General features: G+C 40.2%; 1 pseudogene; it reads left to right on the forward strand.

Annotated features, from left to right (window-relative positions):
- LOC116083870 overlaps positions 1 to 2332 on the forward strand; it is a 3735-nt pseudogene extending 1403 nt beyond the window's left edge.
- Positions 2333 to 5566: the final 3234 nt, after the last annotated feature.

Consider the following 5566-nt stretch of genomic DNA (forward strand, 5'->3'; position numbering starts at 1 on the left):
GCTTATGGGGACCAGGGAGTGGAATGTTATGGTTTGTATATGCTTGGCCCAGGGAGTGGCACTGTTTGGAGGTATGACCTTGTTGGAGCAGGTATGGCCTTGTTGGAGTAGAGGTATCACTGTGGGCATGGGCTTTAAGACCCTACTATAGACTGCTATATACTATGGGGACTTTAGAAGTTGGAATAAATGTATTTTTTATTATGCTATGCTTAGGTATGGCCCCCATAGACTCATGTTTGGAAAAGCTTATTGGGGCTAGAGTGTAGAATGTGATGGTTTGTAGATGCTTGGCCCAGCGAGGGGAACTATTTGGAAGTGTGGCCTTGTTGGAGTAGGTTTATCACTGTGGGCATGGGCTTTAAGATCCTACTCCTAGCTGTCTGGAATTGAGTCTTCCACTAGCAGCCTTCAGATGAAGATGTAGAACTCTCAGATCCTTCTGCACCATGTCTCCCTGGATGCTGCCATGGTCATGCCTTGATAATAATGGGCTGAACCTCTGAACCTGTAAGCCAGTCCTAATTAAATGTTGTCCTTATAAGACTTGCCTTGGTTGCCATGCAGTGGTGCTGCACATCTTTAATTCAAGCACTTGGGAAGTAGAGGGAGGTGGATTTCTGAGTTCAAGGACAGCCTGGTCTACAGACTGAGTTCCAAGACAGCCAGAGCTACACAGAAAAAGCCTGTATTGAAAAACAAAAACAAAAAGGCAAGACAACATAAAGGAAGATTTGACTTATGTAGTGGCTACTCCTGGTTGTCAACTTGACTATATCTGAAATGAACTACAATCCAGAATTAGATGGCTCACCTGTGGCCCTAATCTGGAGGCTTAGAGATACAAGTTTCCGACCTGACTCTTGGCATGGAGATCTTGAGGCATAGTGGCTATGAATCCCAGATTAAGATAGGAAGATCTACGAGTTCAAGATCACCTGGGATTAAACCTTTTGCTGGAGACCTATATGAGGACATTGGAAGAAGGAAGGCTCGCTCTGTTTCACCTGCCTGCCTTGTGGGACTGAGCGACTACTAGATCCTTGGATTTTCATTCACAGCTGCTGCTGACCTTTGTTGAGAGTTGGACTACAGACTGTGAGATTTCAATGGAAAATGTGAAGATAAAGCGCTATGTGTCCGGAAAGAGACCAGATTATGCCCCTATGGAGTCCTCAGATGAAGAGGATAAAGAGTTTCAGTTCAATAAGAAAGCTAAGGAACAAGAAGCAGAGCCTGAGGAACAGAAGGAAGACTCATCCAGTGACCCCAGACTTCGGCGTTTACAGAACCACATTAGTGAAGATGTGGAAGAGAGATTGGCTCGGCACAGAAAAATAGTGGAACTTGAAGTAGAAGAAAGTGACTCAGAAGTAGGAGATGCTTGGCGCATGGAACGAGAAGATAGCAGTGAGGAAGAGGAGGAAGAAATTGATGATGAAGAAATAGAGCGGTGGTGTGGCATGATGTGTGCCAGCGAGCACAGGAGAGAATAAATGAAGAGATGGAAGTCATGGAGGTGGAAGATGAAGGGTGTTCTGGGGAGGAGTCTGAGTCCGAGTCTGAGTATGAGGAGTACACAGACAGTGAAGATGAAATAGAGCCGCAACTTAAGCCTGTCTTCATTTGAAAGAAGGATCGGGTGACAGTTCAAGAACGAGAAGCTGAAGTATTGAAACAGAAGGAATTGGAACAAGAAGCAAAACACATGGCTGAAGAGCAGCGGAAGTACACCCCCAAGATTGTAGAAGAGACCAAGAAAGAGCTAGAGGAGAACAAGCGGTCCCTTGCTGCCCTGGATGCGCTCAGTACTGATGATGAAAATGATGAGGAGGAGTAAGAGGTATGGAAAGTCCGAGAGCTCAAAAGAATCAAGAGGGAGAGAGAAGACCGAGAAGCGCTTGAAAAGGAGAAAGCAGAAATTGAACGCATGAGAAACCTGACCGAGGAAGAAAGGCGGGCTGAACTTCAGGCAAATGGCAAAGTCATTACCAACAAAGCTGTTAAAGGCAAATACAAGTTTCTACAAAAGTATTATCACCGAGGTGCCTTCTTCATGGATGAGGGTGAAGAAGTCTACAAGAGAGATTTTAGTACAACTACTCTTGAAGACCATTTCAACAAAACTATTCTTTCAAAAGTTATGCAGGTCAAGAATTTTGGACGGTCTGGTCGCACCAAGTACACCCACCTTGTGGATCAAGACACCACTTCCTTTGAGTCTGTGTGGGGCCAAGAGAGCGCCCAGAACACAAAATTCTTTAAACAAAAGGCAGCAGGGGTATGAGATGTATTTGAGCGACCATCTGCCAAGAAGAGGAAAACCACCTAGGCTTCAACTCTTAATTCTAACTGTGGGACACAAGGGGATCTGGTCCTCAATTTTCTTGAGCCATTATTTACATTTTTCTTGTATAGAGGTTTCCAGACTTGGGGCTATAATTTGTGTTTGGAGGTGCTTTCTAAGAGGTTTGGATTCACATTGAGAAACTCACAGAAAAGCACTAACCAGGTAGGATTAGAGGCTTCTCACTTAAAACCATTCCTGAGATATCCTAGGTTTCTCTACCTTGGCTTCCCATATTGTCTTGGGACTATTCTGAGTTTATTTTTCCAACCTGGATCAGATACCTGGACATGTGAATGGATGACACATTACTTCTTCCTTAGAGTTAGGAGTAGGCTATCAGGAAATTCAAGCTCAGTCCAACCTGTTTTTGCATTTGGGATGTAGAATCTACTTTTCTAAGTAAATATACTTTTTGATTTGTGTGTGTGTGTGTGTGTGTGTGTGTGTGTGTGTGTGAGAGAGAGAGAGAGAGAGAGAGAGAGAGAGAGAGAGAGAGAGAGAAACTGCATACCAGAAACATTTTTACTATAATATTAAAAACAAAATGTATAATCCACTGAACAGAGGCTGAGTACAGTGGCTCATGCCTTCAGTCCCAACACTACAAGTTAGGGATCCATGCAGATCTCTCATTCAAAGCCAGCCATAACTACACAGAGGGCCTGTCTCAAAAAAAAAAAAAAACCCAATTCTAGTAAGAAACACACACCTGTAATCCAACACTTGGGAGCCAGGTAGGTTACACACACCTGTAATCCAACACTTGGGAGACAGGTAGGTTACACACACCTGTAATCCCAACACTTGGGAGCCAGGTAGGTTGCACACACCTGTAATCCAACACTTGGGAGCTAGGTAGGTTACACACACCTGTAATCCCAACACTTGGGAGCCAGGTAGCTTACACACACCTGTAATCCAACACTTGGGAGCCAGGTAGCTTACACCCACCTATAATCCCAACACTTGGAAGTTAGAAGCAGGAAAATCAAGAATTCGGTCATCCAAAGTGGACATGTTGGCACACGCCCTTATTCCCAGCCCAGGGAGGCAGAGACTGGCAGATCTGAGTTTAACGCCAGCCTTATCTACAGAGCAAGATCTGGGACAGCCAGGACTACACAGAGAAACCTTGCCTCAAAAAATAAAGAGTTCAGTCATCTTAAACTACATAGTTCAGGGTCTTCCTGGACTATATAAGGATGTCTTAAAAAACAAAACAAAACAAACAGTAAATAAAATACAGCAGGGAGATAGGTAATTCATTTCTCTCCATACTAGAATTTGAACCCAGGGCCTAATTAATACTTGCTAAGTGTTATGTTGTTGGAAAAAAAAAAGAAATGAGGAGGTAGATCAATGATTAAAAGCAAATGTATTAGAAACATCAAATTTTTATAAAACTTATCATGTAATTAGTAAAAGCTCAAAGAACACAAGTTTCTATATCCTTGCACCTGGTTGTTTTTTTTTGTTTGTTTGTTTGGTTTTTTTTTTTTTAGTAATAATCAAGCTCTATTACTCATCAGGAAAAATCTCTAGAAATAACCAAAGAAATAAAATTTGGCAGATGGATGTGTTTCATTTTGCAGAGCTCAGAAAATTAAAATATATACATAAATCTTAAGAGAAAACAGACTCATTCCCAAGAGGCAGGGTGAGTTGTTCCATGGGTGATGAAGGTCTGTCCTCCTTTAAGGAGGTGTTGGTCAATAGTTGTTAATGGTGTTTGTCTGGGAGGAAACAAAGCAAAAACAGTAAGATTTGAGGATCTCTTTCTTTTCCTTTCTTTTTCTTTCTTCCATCATTTTTTCTCTTCTCTCCTGTCCTAGGGGCAAAGTGGTAGAGAGAGGATGAAAAGAAAAAGGAAGAATATATAAATAATAAAGTGAAAGGGTAGACTTTTGAATCTGTTTAAACTAAAGATCATCAACAGACCAAATAACTTACATTGGTATAGAATTGATTGATATATTGACACAATTTTAAGGTTCTTTATATTACAAAATATTATATTATGTTTTCACCATATTTTAGGTATCCTACGTAAGCAATTACAGTCCTTAAAAGCTACTATTTCAAACTGTTTAGGATAATTATAAAAATACAAGTTGGTAGTCATTTAATCAAAGCAGTAGTCTTGTTAGCCACTTCATTAGTTAATTACAAAATAAGCTTTGTTTGCCCTCCTGTAGCTGTTTTCAAATTTAAACAGATAAATGGCTAGAAAAAATAAACACCTACATACTTATGTATCTCTTAAAAATATAGGTAGTTTTTAAACACTTCAGAGATCTACAGAATATGGCATTTAAGATGTTTTAATAATAAAAGACTTTTTGTGACAGTGAGACACATCAGCTTCTGACAGCACTCCCAATCTACTTCCAAGAAAATGATGGGCACCAAAGAACCTCCCTCTGTAGTCTACTTCAAATATGGCAAACGTAGCCACCGGTTAAAAGCCTGCCTTTGCCTAGACTTCACAAAGCATGTCATCTAAAGTATGGACAAATAGGACACTGGGAAGTTGATTGACTAATTTTGTGGGGACAAAGTATGACTATCCATCTATATCCCAATATCCATCTATGTTCACAAGAATCCTGTCAAGTATTCTAGGCTTCTAGACTGAAGATGGATGCCCAAGAGTTGCAGGTGAATGCTGGGTGACTGTCCAGGCAGCTAGTACTCTCTGTTGGTTTTATAGTTTGGAAGCTACTTCCTCTGCATTTCCTGTTTTCTCAGGTAATATTTATCCTTGTCAGGTTTCTGATGAGGATAAAGACTAGATAGTTATATTCTTGTATATTGTTTTAAGGTATTTAGGATTGAAGAAAATGTTTTAAGATTTAAAAGGATATCTATTAATTTGTCAATGTGAGTTATTATAGAAAGTGATTCTGATATAGAACTTTGGGCTCATCAAGATAGTATAGATTAGTGGAGTATTTTCTCCAAGGTTGCCAAACATGAATGTACTAGACATGGTGAGTGTAACTCTTATCTGAGAGTTCATGAAAATTTTCATCTAAAATTTATTGATTTTAGAGAAAAAGTCATTCATTGGACTAAAATGAAGAGATTCCGGGATAGACTTTAGTACAGTGTAGAAAGGTTTTCTTTGTATTATTCAAATATTGATTTCTCTACGAGGAGAGAGCTGAGTGTTGCATGGACTTTGGTATGGTAGAAGCAAGTAATGAGCCAAAAAAA

This window comes from Mastomys coucha, unplaced genomic scaffold (genome assembly GCF_008632895.1).
Source record: "Mastomys coucha isolate ucsf_1 unplaced genomic scaffold, UCSF_Mcou_1 pScaffold8, whole genome shotgun sequence".
NCBI lineage: Eukaryota > Metazoa > Chordata > Mammalia > Rodentia > Muridae > Mastomys > Mastomys coucha.